Consider the following 22,976-nt stretch of genomic DNA (forward strand, 5'->3'; position numbering starts at 1 on the left):
AAGCAGGTAATCCTATAGATGCAGACGAGTTGCAATCTTAGATTTCAAAAGTAATAGAAGCTTCTATAATAAGCAAGCTCTACATATTCTTTAGGACTAACCCCGGCTAAGCAGCTGGGGATCTCTTGCTTATGCCTAGAAACTTTGCCCCTCAGAGTCCAAGCAGCATACAGATAATCAGTTCCTTCTGTGTGGGGTTTTTCATCGCCTTCCTGCCATGTGCTCTGAGCTGGAAACTCAACTAATGGGAAGTCAAGAGCACAACAACAGTCTTGTGTCTTCTTTAAAGTCCCATAATAGTCTCTCTGGTGTGGATGGACCTTTCCTGCCAGGCAGGGTGTAATGCATTCTGTTGTCAATCAGCACTTCACCTAGGTAAAGTGTCTCTCCTGTCTGGTGATTTACAGAGCCACAGAGGCTCACAATGGAGCTAGTCAGATGTTAACCCAGGCAGCAACTCACAAGCATTCAATGAAGTCTAAACACATTCTTATGTTCACAGTCTGTATGAGGGGTATCTACTCATTGGGACTCGCTGGGGAGCCATAGAAAGAAACAAGATGTGCTGAGGCAAGGAGGCCCCGTCTCAGAGCCCCGGGGTCACGCTTCCCAAAAGCTAAAACTAGGCCCAGCCCATGAAGGTGGCACTGCCAGGAGAGACTGGATAAAGGCTGGAGCATCAAACGGCTTTGTAAACCTGAGAGAGCTGCCTTGGGGACAGTGACAGGGAGAATCCCCCAGAGTGACTCCTTTGATTCTGCTCGTCTCTGGCCTTTGGTTCATAGAATCGTAGAACTGGAAGGGACTTTGGGAGGTTGCTAGTCCAGTCCTCTGCACTCAAGGCAGGACGAAGTATTATCTAGACCATCCCTGACAGGTGTTTGTCCAGCCTCCTCTTAAACATCCCCCATGATGGAGATTCCACAACTTCCCTACACTATTTGTTTTGGAGTTTAACCACTCTGACAGTTAGGAAAACTTCCTAATCTCCATTCTAAATTCCCTTGCTGCAATTTAAGGCCATTACTTCTTGTCCTAGTCTCAGAGGTTAAGAACAATTTTTTCTTCCACATCCCTGTAACAACCTTTTATGTACTTGAAAACTATTATCATGTCCCCTCTACTCCAGACTAAACAAACCCAATTTTTCCAATCTTCCCTCATAGGTCATGTTTTCTAGATCTTTAATAATTTTTGTTCCTCTTCTCTGGACTTTCTCCAATTTGTTCACATCTTTCCTCATATGTGGCACCCACAAATGGACATAGTACTCTAGTTGTGGCCTAATCCGCACAGAGCGGAGTGGAAGAATTACTACTTGTGCCTTGCTTACAGTACTCCCTCAAATACATCCCAGAATGATGTTTGCCCTTTTGCACTGTTGACTTATACTTAGCTTGTGATCCACTATGGCCCCCAGCACCCTTTCCGCAGTGCTCCTTCCTGGGCAGGAATTTCCCATTTTATACGTGTGCACCTGATTGTTCTTTCCTAAATGAAGCACTTTGCATTTGTCCTAATTGAATTTCATCTTATTTACTTCAAGCCTTTTCTCCAGATCATTTTGAATTTTAATCATAGAATATCAGGGTTGGAAGGGACCACAAGAGGTATCTAGTCCAATCCCCTGCTCAAAGCAGGACAAATCCCCAGACAGATTTTTGCCCCAAATCCCTAAATGGCCCCCTCAAGGATTGAACTCACAGCCTTGGGTTTAGCAGGCCGATGCTCAAACCCCTCCCACCTTGGTATTGTCTGCAAACTTGGTAAGTATAACAGAGGATGTTACTGGGAGGGTTTCACCATGTCTCAGAGGGTTACACCCTGGTGGGAGGGGGCTAGGCCTGTACTGGAATAAGGTCACTCTGTGCTTCACAGTGTGGCAGAACCTAGAGTGTCCATTAACAGGGAAAAATCAGGGGGGGAATCAGCATGTGGAATGGACAAAAGCCCCCTCTGCATTCTCTCACATTGCCCTTCTCGTCATGGCAGGCTACAGATTAACGTCCATGTTTTGCTCCAGATCATTTCATCCTCCCAGAGGGAAGGAAATGGCTGCAATGGAGCTGGCTCAGGTAAGGGATTCTCAGGGAGCTGGTGGTGGGTTCTGCTTGGAGGGAGAGGAGCAGTACGTGCATAGGAGGGTAGGAGCTGCTGGAGGTGGTGGGAGGCAGGAAATATCTCGGGTGGAGAAAGGGAGGAGACAGGATGTGACAAACCTGCTGAGACTTGTGTAATTTAGGGTGTGATGGGTTGTCACCCTGGGGTGCAGTCTGGGAGGGCTTCTGGGAACCGCTGTGCCCTCTAACCCTCAAGCTGGGCTGGCCCTTCTCACACGGCTTTGCTGGAGATTCAGCCAGCCTCTCCAGGGCCTGTTATCACCCAACACGACAGCAGGTGGCGCCATAAACCCAACTAAGCTACCTGAGTGCTTTACCTAAGCCGCTCAAGGACAGATAGACGACAACAGCCAATTTCCCAGCTCCCCAACCTTGCACACTTGCTGTAGTATAAATTCAGAATTATCCCATCTTATAGTGCACAGGGATCTCTGTAATGTCAGCTCATTAATATAGTTCGCCTTCCTCGATATGGGAAAGATGTGCACAACAAGCCTGTGCTAACCAAGCTCAGCTTTTCCCAAACTCTTCACTCAAAATGCACTGATTAAGATAAAGCATAAAACAAGTTTATTAATGGCAGAAAGGTAGATTTGAAGTAATGATTGTTAGAACAAAAAAGGAGCCGGTTGATCCAGAGGCGGATATGAATACAGGCTTCTTTATTGCGTTACTTGTTCCCCTTGACCCAACTATCGAGTAAGCACTGGATTAGTTACATCACATGCCTTTTATCTAAGTTTGTATGTAAAGACCTACATCCGTTACAACACCCCAAAACCCCTTATTAAGTAGTAGAAACGCTCATACAATTAGTATACCCACCTCTATCCACTGTCACAGTATCATAGAGGTGTTTTTACTTTGAAAATACCGTTCTTTGCAATAACGTGTTGCCACAAATTTCCTAAACAGCAGTTCTTGGGGTATGGAGGAAGGGTCAATGAGCAGTTCTCGGGGAGGGAGGAAGGGGCCATAAGCCAGGGCTTGTTTATGTAGCTGGGAAAGGAAGGGAGGGGGAGATAACATTTCTTTTACTTTCTTTCACACAAAGGACATTCATTCCAGCAACTACACTTCATGCAGCTGCATCAATGTCAATTCTTACAAGCAACAGAGAAAGGAAAAATATGGCAACTTATTTGTTAAGCAAAGAATTACTGCCTGCTTATGCCTTTGTCCCCAATGCATGTCAGCACATTAGCAGCTTCCCAGCTGTTTTACTGAACCCTAACGTATCCCAACAATTCTAAGTGATAGCAAACAGATCAAAGCAGATTACTTAGTAGATAACCAAAACTCAAACTAAGCCTAACATACTAGATGGATAGAATTTGAATTAGCAATTTCTCACCCTGACTGATGGTACAAGCAGTCCCCCAAGTTTCCATACACAAGCTAGAAATCCCTTTACCCTGGGACCAGCAGTTCCCCCAGTTCAGTCTTTGTTCCTCAAATGTTTCCAGGAGTTCTCTTGTGTGGGAATGAGGCCAAGAGATGATGTCACACCCCACCTTATGTAGCTTTTCCATATGGCGGGAACCATTTGTTCCAAACTCAGTTCCCAGTCCAGTTTGTGGAAAAATACAGGTACCAAAATGGAGTTCGTTGTCATGTGGTCTAGTCACATGTCCTAGCATGTCCTGCTGAGTCATAGTAGCCATGACTCATAGGCTGGCTGAAACATTCAGAGGAAGGCTAAGCTCTTCCACGGTCCATTGTCTTTGTTGATAAGCCATCAGCTCTGTCTGGCTTCTTCGTTGTTGTACCTGAAAGGCTCATTGTGGGTGTTACCCAGAATAAGCACATTTGAAATACAGCTACAGAGTCAATATCCATAACTTCAAATACAAACATGATCCATGCACACAAATAGGATAATCATATTCAGCACATGACGCATCTTGCACAAAATGCATCATAATTATGTCCTAATCATATTATAACCATACCACTATGATGAATATGGGGGTGTAGTGTCAGATAGGGCCTAATTTCAAGGGATTTGGGAATGGAACTTCTCCTCTTTGTGGAACAGGAAATAACCCTCCAGCCAGGGCTGGGAAAATTTCTCAGACTCCCAGTGCTGGAGCCTGAATCTACTGCCACTTCATTAGTTACCACCACCCGCAATCTTTGTGGTACTGCAAACTTCATCTGTGATGATTTTATATTCTGTTCTAGGTCATTGATAAGAATGTTAAATAGCACACGGGCAAAAAGCAATCCTTGTGGGAACCCGCTAGAAATAAATCCACTTGACCATGGTTCCCCATTTACAATCCCAGTTTTTAATCTATTTAATGTGCCGTATTTATTTTGTATCATTCTAGTTTTTTAGTCAAAATATTGTGCTGAATCAAGTCATATGCCTTACAGAAGTCTAGATATATTACATCAATAATATTAGCTGCAACCAAACTTTTGATCTCATCTAATAAGGATATCCAGTTAGTTTGATAGGATCTATTTTCTCTAAACCTTTGTTAATAGGTACTAATTATATTACTTTCCTTTAATTCTTTATTAACGAAATCCAGTATCGACTGCTCCATTATTTTGCTCAGTATTGATATCAGACTGACACTCTTGTAATTAGCTGGGTCATCTCTTTTACACTTTTTAGTATTGGCACAGCATTAGCTTAATTCCAGTCTTCTGGAATTTTCCCAGTGTTCCAAGTCCTAATTACAATCAACAATAATAGTCCACCACGCTCCTCCACCAGGTCTTTAAAAACTCTTGGATACAAGTTATCTGGACCTGCTTATTTAAACATGTCTAACTGTAATAGCTGCTGTTTAATGTCCTTGTGAGTTCTTGGAATGGAAGGAGTGTCGTGCCAAAATCTTATGATACAAGTACAGCATCTGTTTTTCTCCAAATCCAGGAGAGAACACTTATTGAACACTCTTACCTCTTCTGCATTATTTTTGATAATTCTGCCATTTCCGTCTAGTAATTTATCACTACCATTGTTAGGATTAATATACTTTTCAAAACTTCCTTCTTATTTTCATTGATTGATCATTGATTTCTGATAGCTTCCTGTGACGATGCGGTTCTGGCAGGACCCAACTGAGAGTGCCAATTCAGGATCACTTGCTCAAACAGGGCAGTCACAGCCCTAGGCTGGGGTTTTTCCACCTCTAAGGCAAACCAAACCAGCCAGACAAAAAGGACTTCGGTTTCACCCCACTGGCTAACCACAAGTCACACGAGCAATTTCCTTAGACACTCCAGTCTCCCAGTATCACCACCAGTGCCACCCGTCCCGGGGAGGAATGGTTATGAAAACCAACACCCCAATAAAAGAAAAAGGTTCTTTCGATTCCAAAGAATCAAGCCCCAGACCCAGGTCAATATACACATCAGATCTTACCCACAAATCACGCTGTTGCCAATCCTTTAAAATCTAAAGGTTTATTCATAAAAGGAAAAAGGTAGAGATGAGAGGTAGAATTGGTTAAATGGAATCAATTACATACAGTAATGGCAAAGTTCTTAGTTCAGGCTTGTAGCAGTGATGGCATAAACTGCAGGTTCAAATCAAGTCTCTGGAGAACATCCCCCGCTGGGATGGGTCATCTGTCCCTTGTGTAGAGCTTCAGCATGTAGCAAAGTCCCTCCAGAGGTAGAAGCAGGATTGAAGACAAGATGGAGATGAGGCATCAGCCTTATATAGGCTTTTCCAGGTGTAAGAACCTCTTTGTCCTTACTGTGGAAAATTACAGCAAAATGGAGTCTGGGGTCACATGGGCCAGTCCCTGCATACTTTGCTGAGTCACAAGGCGTGTCTGCCTTCTCTCCATGGGTCAGTTGTGTAGCTGATGGTCCTTAATGGGCCATCAAGCAGGCTAGGCAGAGCTAACACCAACTTGTCTGCGATGTCTCCCACCAGCTTGAAATACAGACAGTATAGAGCCAATATTCATAACTTCAACTACAAAATGTCTCCCACCAGCTTGAAATACAGACAGTATAGAGCCAATATTCATAACTTCAACTACAAAATGATACATACATATAGACAGCATAATCATAACCAGCAACCCATAACCTGGTCTTAGACACCTCATATGACCCCCTTTACATTAGATTTGGTGCCACTACAGGACCTTGGTTGCAACCCATGTTCTATATGGTCCCAATTTATATCAATAACGTCACACTTCCCTTACCAATTTTCTATAATTCTGACCTTCTAACTCAGGGGTGAGCAACCTTTCAGAAGTCTTCATTTATTCACTGTAATTTAAGGTTTTAAGTGCCAGTAATACATTTTAACATTTTTAGAAGATGTTTCTCTGTCTATAATATATAACTAAACTATTGTTGTATGTAAAGTAAATAAGGCTTTTAAAATGTTTAAGAAACTTCATTTAAAATTAAATTAAAATGCAGAGCCCCCCCTGACTGGTGGCCAGGACCCGGGCATTGTGAGTGCCACGGAAAATCAGCTTTCGTGCTGCCTTCAGCACTCGTGCCATAGGTTGTCTACCCCTGTTCTGACTAATATTCTTTACTACTGACTTCCCTTTTCTCTCTTATATTTTATTTGGAGAGTGTTTCCTACCAGGGAGCCATTAGTAGGGTCCAGAGCCAGCCCCATCTCCTATATCAAGCTCTGGCTAATAGGTATGTGATAAACGTGAAGACCCTGCCTCCGTCTGTCAGCTGGGAGACACAAAGTTTCTCTCTTTCTACCCTCTGATGCCGCCTGTCTGTTCTAGACAAGGTGGGGTGGGACTCTGTTAACATGTGTCTCCTGGGGTTTCCATTTCCCTGGTGCTGCTGTTCCGTGAATAGTGGGGTTGTGAGTGGGGCAGCAGGTACTGAGTGTTGGACTCTTGCTCTTTCAGGGGCCGGTGACCTTCGAGGAGGTGGCTGTGTATTTCACCAAGGGGGAATGGGCACTACTGGACCCTGTTCAGAGAGCCCTCTACTGGGATGTCATGCAGGAGAACTATGAGACGGTGACCTCGCTGGGTAAGGAGTCCTGTCCCCTGGGTTATTAGAAGCTGTGGGGTCTCTGAAGAACCTGAGCAGTAATAACTTCATACCTTTATTCGTCATACAAGTTTTGACAAGTTTCCTTGCCCCCCCTTTTTTTGCCTTATCTCCCACCCACTGGTACCATTTTTGGACATGTGCCTTTTTGGTGCTGTCAGTCATTTTAAAATTGCATTGAATGTATCCTTATTGGCTACATTCATAACTACATTAATCACTGTCGCTTTCATGCCTTTTCCTGATTTTAAGAGGAAAATATGCTGCCTGTAGAATTCTAAATTGAGTAAATAGGTGTGTGACTCATGCCTGGCTTGTGTGACAGTCAGATGAGCTCTTTTAGGAGAGTGTGTAATGTTGCCGTTCAGGATCCCATGGGTGAAGGGATAAGCGAGCCGTGGGAGGGACAGAGAACGGGGGTAGTAGATATGCCAGGACATGGGGCGGGTGTGTGCAGGGTTAGAGCTAAGAAGCAGCTGGGAGGTAGGAGGCTGTGAGAGACGAGGAGAAAATACAAGAAGTTCTCAAGGTGCCGGGAGGTGGTGCTGGCTGAGAGTAATGGGAAGAAGGGGAGGGGAGTGTGGGGAAGGGCACCCAGGAAGTGGGCTGGGTGGGTCAGTGGGAGGGAGGAGAGGTTTGGGGATCTGGAGCTGTGGGGGATCCCAGACCTTTAACCCCGAATCCCTACCGAAGCCTTGTTGCTTTAGAGCCTCCACTCCAGTTTTATTTCTGTTCAGTTTCACTTTATTATACATTTTTTTTCCCAAATATTATTATTTTAACTCTTGACCTCCCTCTCCCACTCATTACCCCCCCTCCTCACATAACCTCCCCATCTCCTATGCACAGTGACCCCGGCCACCGATCCTGAGTCCTTGCTGCATCCTCCCTCCCAGAGCAGGGCCCCTACCCAGGCACAAATGGGCACTTCGTTGATGATGTCACAGGGTGGTATAGTCTGTACAATTTTTACACCTATAAGATTACATATTCCGAAGCCCTTCACACCAGTCGGGCTTATCTCTATGCGCCGATACAGTCTGTTCCCCAGTGTTCCCTTCCCAGCTCTGATGCCGCAGAACCTGGCCTGTGTCCCTGTTCCCCTTCTCCCCCTAACCAACATTTGACATTCATGAGGCCTCATCTGGAGCACTGTGTCCAGTTTTGGGCCCAACACTCTAAGAAGGATGTGGAAAAATTGGAAAGCATCCAGCGGGGGGCAACAAAATGGTTAGGGACTGGAACACATGACTTCTGAGGAGAGGCTGAGGGAACTGGGATTGTTTAGTCTGCAGAAGAGAAGAATGAGGGGGGATTTGATAGCTGCTTTCAACTACCTGAAGGGGATTTCCAAAGAGGATGCATCTAGACTATTCTCAGTGGTAGCAGATGACAGAACAAAGAGTAATGATTTCAAGTTGCAATGAGGGAGTTTTAGGTTGGATATTAGGAAACACTATTTCACTAGGAGAGTGGTGAAGCCCTGGGATGGGTTCCCTAGGGAGGTGGTGGAATCTCCTTCCTTAGAGGTTTTTAAGGTCAGGCTTGACAAAGCCCTGGCTGGGATGATTTAGTTGGGGATTGGTCCTGCTTTGAGCAGGGGTGAGACTAGATGACCTCCTGAGGTCCCTTCCAACCCTGATATTCTATAATTCCAATTTTCTTCCCCCCTCCTGTTTGACCCCATTTATAGAGTAATATTTTCAGCTATACCTTAACCAATCATTGTGCTGAAATTTAACTAACCAATTCTAACATATTGTGACTAATTCTCTAACCCAGGCGTCGGCCACTTTTCAGAAGTGATGTGCTGAGTCTTCATTTATTCACTCTAATTTAAGATTTCATGTGCCAATAATACATTTTAACGTTTTTAGAAAGTCTCTTTCTATAAGTCTATAATACATAATTAAACTACTGTATGTAAAGTCAGTAAGGTTTTTAAAATGTTAAAGAAGCTTCATTTAAAATTAAATTAAAATCCAGAGCCTTCTGGACCGGTGGCCAGGACCTGGGCAGTGTGAGTGCCACTGAAAATCAACTCGTGCCGCCATAGGTTGCCTACTCCTGCTCTAACCAATTATAAACCAGTACCCTAATTAACTTACACCTGGCAACATTAATTATACAGGAGAGAGAAACAATTAGAGAACCAGACTGATTAACAATGTAAAAGTGGTGGCCATAAAGATAAAGCAATACAGAAATGAGGGTTTCACAACCACAACCATTGATAAGTGATTTCTTGCCAGACAGAATGCTATCAAGTTAAGGTTTCTTTAACCATCTTAAGATCCAGACAGGACTGTCTTCCTAACAGCCCAATAGCACCTTATTTCAGTGTGACTGGTTTGGGATGTGAGGATGTGACCCTTCACTTCCCAGCTTATGGCTGCCCCTGCTGCTTAGCCAAAGGCCTTAGCCTAAGAACAAGGCCTCAGACTATCCTAGTGAGAGAAGGCCCAGACACAGGCACACTGTGATTTTGATTCTTTGTTTTCATATTCCTTTAAGTAGCTAAGTGATAAAAATACACCTAAGTTCTTAAAATATAGGCTTTGCAAGCAGGCCTGAATATCACCATTCTAACAGGGGTCTACCCCTTCCCCCATGCTGTGTCTGTCTTGTGTATTTAGACTGTAAATTCTTCAGAGCATGGGCCATCTACTATTCTGCATTTGTACTGTGCCTAGCACAACAGAGACACACTGTTAGTTGGTCCTTAGGCACTCAGGTAATGCGTATGATTAATAATAATAATAATAATTCTCCTGCCACTTGGAGCCAAGGAAGCTGGTCTTGGGATGTTACTGCTTAAAAAAGATCAGAGTTTAAAACCATGGACTATTCTTTGTGACAAGTATCCCACAAATTCCACTGAAATTCCTGGTTTCCTTTGCCTGGCGTAGGGTTTCTAAATTCCAAACCTGATGTGGTCTCACAGCTGGAACGAGGGGAAGAGCCGTGGGTCCCGGACCTCCAGGGTTCTGAGAAAGAAGTGCTCCCGAGAGCTGCCTTCACAGGTGAGGACTTGGTTAAAGCAAGTCAAAAACTGTCCGTGAATACAGGAAACATTTGGGATGCCCTACAAAGACCCTGTTCAGGATTGTTCCCTGCAGATGTGGAATAATTAGGCAGATGTCACTCATGGCTTCCCACCTATCCTGACTAACAACTGTCAGCAGATCCCTACCTTATCCCACTTTCCCCTGCATGTTCTGGTGAAATGCAGACCAAAACTGATCCCTTCCTCTCTCCTCTGGGGAAAATCAGCTCCTGATAGGATTGATCTCTCCTGCACATATTTTGGTTTGTTCATCCCTTTTAAAATTCCTGTCTCTGAGATTTCCTTTCTCTCAGGCGCAGGGAGTGACCTATGTCTGGATTCTCTCTGTCTCCCATCAGGTGATAGGATGGTGCGTGAGAATGAGGAGCAGAAACCCCAGCAGGAAGATGCTGAACAAGGAGAACCACATGGAACGTTATCAGGAAGACCCAAAGGGAATGTTTCCAGGAGTTGTGCACTCCGAGAAACAGTAAAAGCCTCTGAGACTCAGCAGAGGCCAGAGGAGAACTTCAGTAGCCTCTCAGACCTTATTACACATGAGAGAATCAACTTGGAAGAGACACACTACACATGCCACAAGTGCGGGGAAAGCTTCAGTCAGCGCTCACACCTTATCACACATCAGAGAATCCACACAGGGGAGATGCCCTGCACATGCGCTGAGTGCGGGAAAAGCTTCAATTGGCCCTCACGCCTTATCACACATCAGAGAATCCACACAGGAGAGAAGCCCTACACGTGCTCTGAGTGTGGGAAAAGCTTCAGTCAGCGCTCAAACCTTATCACACATCAGAGAATCCACACAGGGGAGACGCCCTACACGTGCTCTGAGTGCGGGAAACGCTTCAGTCAGCGCTCAAGCCTTATCACACATCAGAGAATCCACACAGGGAAGTCGCCCTACACGTGCTCTGAGTGCGGGAAACGCTTCAATCAGCGCTCACACCTTATCACACATCAGAGAATCCACACTGGGGAGATGCCCTACACATGCTCTGAGTGCGGAAAAAGCTTCAGTGATCGCTCTTCCCTTATCACACATCATAGAATCCACACAGGGGAGACACCCTACACATGCGCTGAGTGCGGGAAAAGCTTCAATCGGCGCTCAAACCTTATCACACATCAGAGAATCCACACCGGGGAGACGCCCTACACGTGCTCTGAGTGCGGGAAAAGCTTCAGTCGGCGCTCACACCTTATCAGACATCAGAGAATCCACACAGGGGAGAGCCCTTCCACATGCTCTGAGTGCGGGTAAAGTTTCATTGAGCACTCAGACTTTGTCAGACATCGTAGAATCCACAGTGGAGAGAGACCCTACACATGCTCTGCATTTGGGAAATGCTTCAGTCAGATGTCATTCCCTATTAGATATCAGAAAATCCAAATGGGAGAGAACTGTAAGAAATGCCTTTATTAGGGCTTCCCAAAGATTTGTTTTAAAAAAAATCACATTTGCTAATTCCAGTATAGTGATCTTTGCACCATCTTCACTGTGGTCTCTCACCTCTGCCGGATGAGTTGCCTGCTTCAGACTTTTGCAGTTCACCCTTCTTTGGGGTCAGTCCTGTGATCTTTACTATCAGCTCCTTTCCTTTTGACTTGTAGGAGCGTGTGTCCCTCCAGCCAGGAATTTCATCAGCTCCAGGTGCGGGAGAGAGGGTTGATGCCAACAAGCTACCCTGAGGCAAAAGTTACCTGTGCCTTACATCCACTAGGACTGTACATGGAATTGGGTGCTCAAGTTAGTGATTTTGGTGTAAAAAGACAATTATAGTTCTAGAGCAGAAGCAGCCCAGGAAGTGAACCTAACAGACAATGATCAAGTGATCTCTCTCCTGCCATCCATCTCCATCCTCTGACAAACAGAGGCTAGGGATACCATTCCTTACCCATCTGGCTAATAGCCATTAATGGACTTAACCTCCATGAATTTATCCAGTTTTCTTTTAAACCCTGTTATAGTCCTAGCCTTCACAACCTCTTCAGGCAAGGAGTTCCACAAGTTGACTGTGCGCTGTGTGAAGAAGAACTTCCTTTTATTTGTTTTAAACCTGCTGCCTATTAATTTCATTTGGTGGCCCCTAGTTCTTGTATTATGGGAGTAAGTAAATAACTTTTCCTTATCTACTTTCTCAACATCACTCATGATTTTATATACCTCTATCATATTCCCTCTTAGTCTCCTCTTTTCCAAGCTGAAAAGCCCTAGCCTCTTTAGTCTCTCCTCATATGGGACCTGTTCCAAACCCCTAATCATTTTAATTGCCCTTCTCTGAACCTTTTCTAATGCCAGTATATCTTTTCTGAGATGAGGAGACCACATCTGTACATAGTATTCAAGATGTGGGTGTACCATGGAGTTATATAAGGGTAATAATATATCCTCCGTCTTATTCTCTATCCCCTTTTTAATGATTCCTAACATCCTGTTTGCTTTTTGACCGCCTCTGCACACTGCGTGGACGTCTTCAGAGAACTATCCACGATGACTCCAAGATCTTTTTCCTGATTTGTTGTAACTAAATTATTCCCCATCATATTTTATGTATAATTGGAATTATTTTTTCCAATATGCATTACTTTACATTTATCCACATTAAATTTCATTTGCCATTTTGTTGCCCAATCACTTAGTTTTGTGAGCTCTTTTTTAAGTTCTTCACAGTCTGCTTTGGTCTTAACTATCTTGAGCAGTTTAGTATCATCTGCAAACTTTGCCACCTCACTTTTTACCCCTTTCTCCAGATCGTTTATGAATAAGGTGAATAGGATTGGTCCTAGGACTGACCCTTGGGGAACACCACTAGTTACCCCTCTCCATTCTGAGAATTTACCATTAATTCCTACCCTTTGTTCCCTGTCCTTTAACCAGTTCTCAATCCTTGGAAGGACCTTCCCTTTTATCCCATGGCAACTTAATTTATGTAAGAGTCTTTGGTGAGGGACCTTGTCAAAGGCTTTCTGGAAATCTAAGTACACTATGTCCACTGGATCCCCCTTGTCCACATGTTTGTTGACCCCCTCAAATAACTCTAATAGATTAGTAAGGCATGATTTCCCTTTACGGAAACCGTGTTGACTTTTGCCCAACAATTTATGTTGTTCTATGTGTCTGACAATTTTATTCTTTACTATTGTTTCAACTAATTTGCCCGGTACCGACATTAGACTTACTGGTCTGTAATTGCCGGGATCACCTCTAGAGCCCTTTTTAAATATTGGCGTTACATTAGCTAACTTCCAGTCATTGGGTACCGAAGCCGATTCAAAGGACAGGTTACAAACCATAGTTAATAGTTCCGCAACTTCACATTTGAGTTCTTTCAGAACTCTTGGGTGAATGCCATCTGGTCCTGGTGCCTTGTTAATGTTGAGTTTATCAATTAATTCCAAAACTACCTCTAGTGACACTTCAGTCTGTGACAGTTCCTCAGATTTGTCACCTACAATTTGGCAATGTTTATGCTCCTTTCTAGGATTTGACTTCCACTTTTTAAAGGAAGTCTTTTTGTCTCTTACTGCTTCTTTTACATGGTTGTTAAGCCCCGGTGGCTCTTTTTTAGTTCTTTTACTGTCTTTCTTAAATTGGGGTATACATTTAAGTTGGGCCTCTATTATGGTGTCGTTAAAAAGTGTCCATGCAGCTTGCAGGAATTTCACTTTGGTCACTGTACCTTTTAATTTCTGTTTAACTAACCCCTCATTGTGTATAGTTCCCCTTTTTTAAATTAAATGCCACAGCGTTGGGCTGTTGAGATGTTCTTCCCACCACAGGGATGTTAAATATTATTATATTATGCCGTTTATTTCGAGCAACTGCAGTTATTCGGGAGAGTACAGACAGGCAGAGTTTCCCCTCCCGAGGTAGGTCTCGGTTAGATAAACAAATAAGGCAAGCATTTATACCTTTTGCGACATACACTGAGGCGCAACAACTGCATTTTGTTTGTACATATTCCTTTCTGATAGCTTACTTCTCTCAGCAATTTCTGCTACAATCTGCATTCTATTCTTATCTAACACAAGGTTGAAAACCAGCATCTCTTACTGTTCTTTTCCGCTGCCCACGCCCTGCTTGGAAGTCTCCCGTTATTAGCTGATAGTTAGCCTGGTAAATATCAAGTCCCTGAGAAAACACAGTTATACGAAGCAAAACAAAATCACAAACAGAAATGTCATTGGAAATTCAAAAATTAAAAAGGAAAATGCAATTCCCATCACTTCATTGTATCTGGGCCATTCCTGTGTCGAGAGTACCCGCTAAGGGCCCTGTGTGCTTATGGGAAACCTGGAGGAACTCATAGCAGAGCCTGCACATGAAACTCAACTGCTCCCAGGTGCCGCAGTAAAACCCTTTCCCTGCTTTGATGTTGATGATTTTATGAAAATATGCTAATGAGTGTGAATATAATGTAACTGGAACATGCTTCATGCAAAAGGTCTCTTGTGCAGTATCATTACAAAGCTTATTATCTACTGTGTGTGTTCAGCCTATTTGTATGAACCGATCATTCCTGTATCTGAAGCTAGAAATATGAGCTATAACTCTGAGGTCCTGTTGTAATGATGCAAAGTGTGGGCCATTAACAGTGGTTTGGACTCCTGATGGCTCCCATTAACCAGGACAATTGACTGGAGATGGCTCTGTCCTGCACCATCTGTGAGTCAGGCCAGGAACAATGAAGGCTTGGGGTCTCACAGGTCATGTCACCTGGTACAGGAATCCATCTTAAACCTGGGGCTTTTCCCCAGGATGTAGTAATGAATCAAGCCAAGTCCGTCAGTCTATCCCAGTGGAGCGCCTCAAGCGGGGGTTACATAAATCATTCTATTATGCGCATGTGCTAACATAATCCAACTACTTCGCCCCCTCCCCTGATTGGTGCTTCATCCCTTGCGTATCCCAATGGTATGCACCTGGTCAGCGCTTTATCTATGAGTCTCCTGATTGAGTGTGGGGGCGTGGGAACCACTTCAGCTTAAGAAGTGTAACATTCCTACATCCCCTCCTTTTCTGTTTTGTCGACCCGTGCCTGGTCCGCATGTTTCATGATTCTATGGGCATACATGACGGCTTGGAATGTAGGCAGGGGTTTGCGCCGACAGGGTGTAAAACACATCCTAATATTATTAGGAATACACTGGGCAAAGCAACAAAAACCAATCAAGCAGGCGATAACAATCAAAGCATATTACAAAACAATTCAAACCCATCCCATGGATGGCAGCCAAAAAGATGTACTCAGCCCAACTAAAAAGGCTGACATTGGCATTACATCCTAATCTCATGGGGGTTAAGCTTTGCTGGCATTGGGTACGGGTCTCATTAATTTGGGAGCCAATCAACATTGGCCTCATGGGGAGTATTAATATAAATCTACTTAAGCAACATTAAGCTTCTAAAATATTGGCCAAAATATAATTAAAGGTCCTCTGACCACATGTAAAAAACCAACCCTCCGGTAACGCGATGTGCCCGTAATTGCTGGACACATTTTGAAAGCGCGTACAATTCCATCCTGGGGTACCCACCCGCAAGCATCCTTTTGGGGGCTTGTGACGTGTGCAATTAACCATCCGTGCACAGGTCAATTTGGCGTAATTGGCTACCCATGGGGTAAAAAAAACAAGGCACTTGCAAATTTCACATAAGTGGCTTGGCCCCATTGGCTCATTAAATAATATTGAACCTCGGTGGCATTTATAAAAATTAAACATCCCTGTTACATGTGCAGCATCGCCTGGTGCCTTATATACTGGGACCAGGCAGGTGCCCAACAGGCCATGCATCTCAGGGGCCTGCTGTAAACAAAAGAAAAATCAATTGGCAAGGATCACAAATCAAGCCCATATATTATAACACATACGGCTATGCAATTTGGGTTTGGCCCTAGCCTGTAACACACAAAAACACAACAATATGGTAAAAAATTTAGCAATCAAACAAGCAAAGATAACAGCAGTAAAATTCTCGGGGATAGGCTTGGCCTTGTTATTCTCCAGCATGAGCTGAGCCTGCTGCGCCAGTCGTTTCACCTGCCCCCAGGTAACCTTTGGTGCCGTCTTTATGGCTTGGCACACTGGAAAGGTCTCGGTTAGGGTCAGATTGAAGTTGGGTATCGGGTTCTTGAGGCTTTAATGCCACGTCATTGTGCCACGGTCTCACATTCTTGGCAGGGACCCACAACGGACCTGTGGGAGTAAGCACAGCGGCATGCCCCTGTCCCCAAATTCTCAATGGAACGGGGCCATACCAATTAGGGTCTGGGCTCTGCCTATTTTTGACAGATGGGCATGGGAGCGGGGTTTCCATCTTAAATGTCATTCAGTGGCTGTAAGATTCTGAAAGATATTTAAAATATTTAGGGTAAACAATACTATCGCTAATTAATTTTGCTTGGCTCCCATGATTGGCCCATCATCCCCCACTGTTTTATTTTGCTTTTTGTAGGTACTCTTTAAGTGTATAATAGATCCATTCCACAATGGCTTGACCTGTGGAGTTATACAAAATACCAAAAATGTGGTTAATTTGCCACTGCGTGCAAAAATCTGAAAATCTGTAAAAAATGTAGATATTTCCAGAAAAAAAAAAAGGGGGATAAAGCGTGACATCCATTTGCCAAATTTAATTAAATAAAAGGCCACGGGGATCAACACCCAATTCGGGGCAATGAAAAAAAACTTGGACAATAATTACAAATTAAAACAATACATTGGGCTTAAATTAAAGGGATCATTAAAATACTTCACTAAAAATTTAGCATTTTAATAAAAAAATGCATGACTATCGATGGCATTCAAAAAAACCAAAATGGGTTAACTGAAAAGCCAAAAGAAAAAAAAACCAAAACACTGACTTAGTCAAGGACACCGCTTACAAAAACTGAAACTTGGCGGACAGCCAAGAGAAAGGGGGGGGGGTTTAGCGAACAGCCAAAAAAAGCTGCAATGAAAACGGCAGGACTCGGCCAGGCAATAGCAAAATATATTAGCCAAAAGAAAAGGGAAAAATCACCATCTGGGCCCATGAGTCCCCTTAATACAGCTATTTTGGCATATAAGCCCAAATCTAAACATAATTTTTTTCCCACATAATCACTATCTATTACCCTGGGGACTATCTAAATACCATATTTTCCGGCATGGGAACGAGGGAGGATTAACCCCATCATGCCCGGGGGCAGGGGTCCAAAAATCAAATAAAACCACCACCACCTCCCTGGGAAAAATAAGCTCCTATCTTTAAAACAAGGAAAAATCATTAAAAAATCTTTAAAACCTATTATCATAAGCTAATAATCATATGGAATAAAACTGGGATTTGGGGTTCCACACTGCAGGGTCTCATGGGTTAAATACAAACATTAATCACTCTAAAATCATGGAGCATTCGCCATTTACCAGATCTTTACTTGATAACCAAAACAGGCGAATTCCAGGGGCTAGTGGATTTTTCCACATTGCCCACCTGGTATTGTTCCTCACATAAGTGATACAATGCAAAAGCTTCTCTTGGGGCAGTGGCCACTATTCCACCCACACAGGGGTACTGGTTAACCATACAAGGGAAAGGGCAGTAAACTCAATCATGAATGGTAAAATGTGAACACAATGAGTTAACTAAAAAAGCTAAATCAATCAAAACACCATTAGCTGCTAAAACTTGGCGGACATCTAAAAAAAAAAAGGGGGGGTTAACTACACCCAAACACAAGCGACAAAACTTGGCCAGGCACTAACAGCCTGGCCTCAATCATAAACAGTAAAATGTAATAACAAGTCTCTTCCCCATAGGGATACAGCAATATCCATGATATAGGGTTTAAGGAAAATCTCCTTTCCCCCTTCTCTCAAAGTCATAGCAATCCATCGGGTGCTTTGTTGAGCAGCCTGCAATCTGCCCACTCCCCAAATGGCTGGCACTTTAAACCTGTCCCAGGTGAATGGCCACTGCCAAGCGGAGATGACTGTAACGTCAGCTCCAGTATCCGCCAGTCCCTCAAGGGGGATACCGATAAGCGAGTTTCCTTATTAATTCCCACAGGGCATCAGGATTATCTGCCTGCTCTCGTATAGCGGCGAACTGTCCTGCTCCATACAATTGCTCGGGAGTATGGGCCCCCCCCCAATGCCTTCTTATGGCGTTCGATTTCTTTCTGCAGCCGCTGTATTTCTTTCTTGTGATGATTAATTTCTTCTAACATGCCTCGGGTAAAGGTGGATTCCAATTCAGACTCAGTAACTACTTGTCTTGCCTCTCGGAGAACAGGATAGGGGAGGGCTGTGATTTCCACTTCCACCTCCCCCTCTGCGTTGCCTGGGCGATGTGTTACTGGGAAGGCAGCCAGTAGCTCCGTTATCTCTGTGGAGCTCTGTTCTGTCTCCTTGCTACTCAATTCTCCCTCGCTGCTCAATTCTCCCTTCTCTGTGGAGCTCTGTTCTTTCTCCTTGCTGCTCAATTCTCCCTCGCTGCTCAATTCTCCCATCTCCTCCTGTGTATCATTGCCTGAAAAGGGACGGCCAAAGATTTGGCCATGAAGAGCCATCTGTACCCAGACATGCATCATGGCATTCGGGTACCGCCTCAAGCGGCATGGGAGGCAAGATCCGAGGGTAAGGAGGGAGGGCCGAAGGCGCGGGGGTGAGAAGGATAGCCCTGGATAATGCTCCAACTCTGATTGAATCCAGAGCCTCTGTACATCGCTGCCAAAGCAGGAGCCATTGCACCGCAGCTCTAGGCTCTGCGTGCAGTGTTGCCCCTATCTTTATCCAATCTTCTACTGACAGTGACCCGTGATCCGGGTACCAAGGACATTGGCGATTGATTTCAATTAATAGCTTTTCTAACTGACCCAGGGAAACTGGCCTGCCAGTCTGTCGTGTAATATTTTGCAGCTTTTTTGCATGAAACTTCTGCTGAGCTGACAATTGCCCCCCCATACTCACGAAATGGGGCTATTCAGCGAGGGTTGATGCATCGGGGGCTATTCCAGCCGGTGAGCAGGGGGGTATCACGTCGGGGTCACCAGATGTAGTAATGAATCAAGCCAAGTCCGTCAGTCTATCCCAGTGGAGCGCCTCAAGCGGGGTTTTCCACGTCTTTTATTATAATGGTTACATAAATCATTCTATTATGCGCATGTGCTAACATAATCCAACTACTTCGCCCCCTCCCCTAATTGGTGCTTCATCCCTTGTGTATCCCAATGGTATGCACCTGGTCAGCGCTTTATCTATGAGTCTCCTGATTGAGTGTGGGGGCGTGGGAACCACTTCAGCTTAAGAAGTGTAACATTCCTACACCAGGAGAGAGACAAAAGATTCCTGCCTTGTACCAAAGCTGTATAAGGGGGTGGAACAGAAGAAAGGTGGCTGCAGTCATGAGAAATCCCCTAGCTACCACCTGAGCTGGAACAAGGACTATACCAGGTGCAAAGATTGGGCCCAGACAAGAAATAAATCTAGTCTGCAAAAAAAGCTTGTTGGAAGATCTCTGAGGGTGAGATTTTATCTGTATTGAGTTTCATACTGTATTAGTCTTAGACTTGCATGTTTTTGTTTTATTTTGCTCTATGGAGAATACAAACTCCACAGAGAAGGAAAAGTTAATGCCTTAGAAAAATCTGTGTGTTAGAGTGTCTAGGAACCACTCTTCTATAGCTTCTTTTCTCTGATTTCCTTTAGAAAATCTGAAGCAGGGAGCAGAAAACCATTGTCTTTTCTGAGGTGTGAGCTCAGGACCTACTGAGTATGAGACTGACATGCTGCCAACTATGCTAAGAAGGCCCAGGAAAATGTTTAGGCTCAGTGCATATAGGATCCTCCTACAGCAGTGACTGGGGCAGGGAAGGAGCTGGAAGAAGCAGAGAGATCTGGTGCCCACAGACCTGTCCTGGCATCTTTCTCAGCAGCAAAGAAATCAATTTGCCCTTCCAGTGAACAATCTGCTGGAACTAATGGCAGCACAGGGGCGATGTTTCTAAAGTATGCACCCACCTCTACATTTTAGAACTTACTCTCCTTTTTCTAGTATAGCACTTTGTGTATGAATTAGGCAAAACAAACCACACAGGTAAGAGAAACAAGGGCTTGAGAGAAAGCTTGAACTCATAACCCCAACAGATGGCCCCTCTGCACTAACCAGTTGCACCCCTGAAGATGTTTTTTAAACACATTTGGGAAGCAGGCAGTTATCAGTCTCTGTGGTTCACACCTTTGCCTGGTAATTGAAAGGCTGCTGGTTCAAACTTAACTCAAGATGTGGCTTTTCAGCGATGAGACTCCAGTACATTTTAACAGGAAGAAAATCTCTATTCTGGCTTTGCCCCATTAGACTCCTTCTGCCCATCTTCTCCCCCTCCCCCAGTCTCTTTTCTTCCTCACTGGGGCCATGCAGAGAGGAGCCCCAGTCAGTCTCTGTCACAGAGAGTCTGTATCCCATAAAGGGAGGGAGGGGTCTCTCTAAAACATTGATAATGAGGAGGGGAGTGGTGCATGTTGTTAGGGGGAGACAGGATGGAGAACTAACAGTGGGGCACAGAGAGATTCCTCCAGATTTGGTAGAACCCCTGCTGCCCCCCATCAGCCAGCTGTGAGAAGAACAACTGTGGTGGGGGGGGGGGGTCTCCACATGCTGCCCCCGCCACAACTGCCAACTGTGGCAATGGGAGCTGCAGGGGTGGAGTCTGCGGGCAGCGGTGCGCAGAGATGCCCCCGGCCCTCCAGCTTAGGGGCTTTCGGGAGATGCCTGAGGTAAATGCTGCACCCTCACCCTCTCCTGCAACCTCCTGCCCCAGCCCAGACCCCACACCTGCACCCAAACTCCCTCCAAGAGCCTGCCCCCCACACTCCCTCCTTCACCACAACCCCCTGACCCTGCACCCAAACTCTCCCAGAGCCCAACCCCTCTCCCTCCCACAACCAAACTCCTTCCCAGAGCCTTACACGGGTGTGTGTGGCAGGTGGGCAGGACTTGGTCCCATTCTGGGCACCACCAAAAATTATACAAACCTGCCACCCCTGTCCAGCCCAACCTTCTGCTGATGCACCTCAGCCCACACCCGTGCAGGGTTTGAAGCTTTCATTGCTTAAATTCCAGGACGTGGAGGGATTTCAGCTCCCCTTTGCCCAGAGGGAACCTTTACCCCACTCCTAACTGGGTTCTTGTCCATGGGATCACTGTAGGGGGGCTGGGTCCCTCGGTGTCTTTTCTCTCTCTAGGATAGGCCAGGGTGCAATAACTGGGGCATCTGAGCACCGAGGACCTTCTGTGGGGCTGCCATTCCCCTTCCCCTTCTGTGGTCCCATCTGCCATTGACTCCAGCCTTTTTTCTATCCATCGTCAGCACCATCCCAAGCCAGCAGCACTCGAATCAAAAAGACAGAGTCCAGTGGCACCTTACAGACTAACAGACGTATTGGCGCATAAGCTTCCGTGGGTGAATCCCACTTCGTCAGGTGAATGTAGTGGAAATTTGCAGGGGCAGGTATAAGTATGCAGGCAAGAACCAGTCTAGAGATAACAAGGTACTTCAATCAGGGAGGATGAGACCCTCTTCTAGCAGTTGAGGTGTGATCACCAAGGGAGGAGAAACTGCTTTTGTAGTTGGCTAGCCAGGCACAGAATTCCCACTCCATTCATCTGACAAAGTGGGGATTCACCCATGAAAGCTCATGCGCCAATACGTCTGTTAGTCTAGAAGGTGTCACAGGACTCTGTCGCCTTTTACAGATCCAGACTAACACGGCCACCCCTCTGATACTCAAAAAGACAGTGTCCCCTGCTGGGAGTAAATCACTGACCTCTCTCCTCCCTGAGCACTGACTGCCCCTCTGTTTCCTTGCCTCTCAGGCTGTGCAGATGGGACCTTTCCCTCCAGTGCTGGAGGATTCACCCTTCTCATCTACCATTGTCCCAAGCAGCACAGTGGGTGGGAATCTTAAACGTACCGAGGTGACTTAGGAGCAGAACCCCCCCCCCGACCTTCCATGCAATTGTCACTTGCCCCTCACTGAGCAGGACTGAAACTGGTGCAGGGAGACTGGTGGGCCACATCCCCTCTGGGCATGAGCAAAGCAGCAGGGTGAAAAAAAGGATAATGGAAATGCTGGGGATTGAACCCAGGGCCTCATATATGCAAAGCATGTGCTCAACCACTGAGCTACATCCCCTAGCAGGTTGTGTTTGCTATGGGTTACACTCAGAGCTCTCCTGTTTCCAGAGCATCCAGTGACCTATAAGCTTCATGAGAAGCCCATTCCCCTCTCTGAGGACCAATCCTGCTCTCCTGGAGGTGACTTATTCATAGGGGTCACTTTTCAGCAGGGCCAGATTCTATGTGTGGGGCAGAGAGAGTGGGTGCCCTGGTCTCAGGGTGCAGAGATACACTCAGCCATCTCCCCTGCATTGGGTTGGGGGTGCTGCAATCCCCTGCTGCAAGGTCATAGTGGGGGATGCTGTGAGGCCCTGGTGGCAGCAGTGGTGTGGGAAGCGCCAGGTATTTCTAGGATCTGCTATTTCCACCTGCCTGTGAAGTCCAGCTTTCCCCAGCACATTCACTGCGGTGCAATTGGGTCACTATTTCCATGGCTGAACAGCAAAGAATGGCTCCCAGTTTCCCTTCTATCAAGCAGGATTAGCCTGTGTCAGTGCTTAATGAGGTGGATCTTGTAGATTGTTATTCATTCCCCAACTTGACAATTCACACAGTCCCTTTCCCAGGCAGATTCCCAGCACCTCAGTGATCCTGGTAGCAGGGTTGGGTCCTGAG

General features: G+C 45.3%; 1 non-coding gene and 1 pseudogene across 1 annotated transcript; both read right to left on the reverse strand.

Annotated features, from left to right (window-relative positions):
* Positions 1-22,976, reverse strand: part of LOC120381498 — a 384,534-nt pseudogene that overhangs the window by 261,438 nt on the left and 100,120 nt on the right.
* TRNAA-UGC lies at positions 22,306-22,377 on the reverse strand. The gene has a single exon. It is a non-coding gene; the product is annotated as a tRNA-Ala (tRNA).

This window comes from Mauremys reevesii, linkage group 14, assembly GCF_016161935.1.
Source record: "Mauremys reevesii isolate NIE-2019 linkage group 14, ASM1616193v1, whole genome shotgun sequence".
In the NCBI taxonomy this organism is placed as follows: Eukaryota; Metazoa; Chordata; order Testudines; family Geoemydidae; genus Mauremys; species Mauremys reevesii.